Below are 297 nucleotides of genomic sequence, written 5' to 3'. Positions count from 1 at the left end.
ATGCAAACAGTGCCCAGTGGACAGAATGGATCACTGAAGTTAACCAACGTTGCCCGTGTTTAGTACCCGGATGAGTAAACGTCTGAAGGAATCGCGTGCTGGTTTTCCCTGGTCTCTTGGTAGTGCGTCTGCCTTGTAAGCGCTAGGCCGCGGGTTCGATTCCCGCCCGAGGCGGATTTTATCCTGATGGGATAATGTTCGTTCTCGGAACGGCTGGCTTTCTCCTATCCTGTCTTCCTTCTCTCTTCGATTTCGGGACGATAAGACCATAGCAGTTACAGTTCCCCCTGTCAAACC

This window comes from Diaphorina citri, unplaced genomic scaffold (assembly GCF_000475195.1).
Source record: "Diaphorina citri unplaced genomic scaffold, Diaci psyllid genome assembly version 1.1 scaffold277, whole genome shotgun sequence".
In the NCBI taxonomy this organism is placed as follows: Eukaryota; Metazoa; Arthropoda; class Insecta; order Hemiptera; family Psyllidae; genus Diaphorina; species Diaphorina citri.
The sequence above is the reverse complement of the archived record's forward strand: the minus strand, read 5'-3'. Positions refer to the sequence as shown.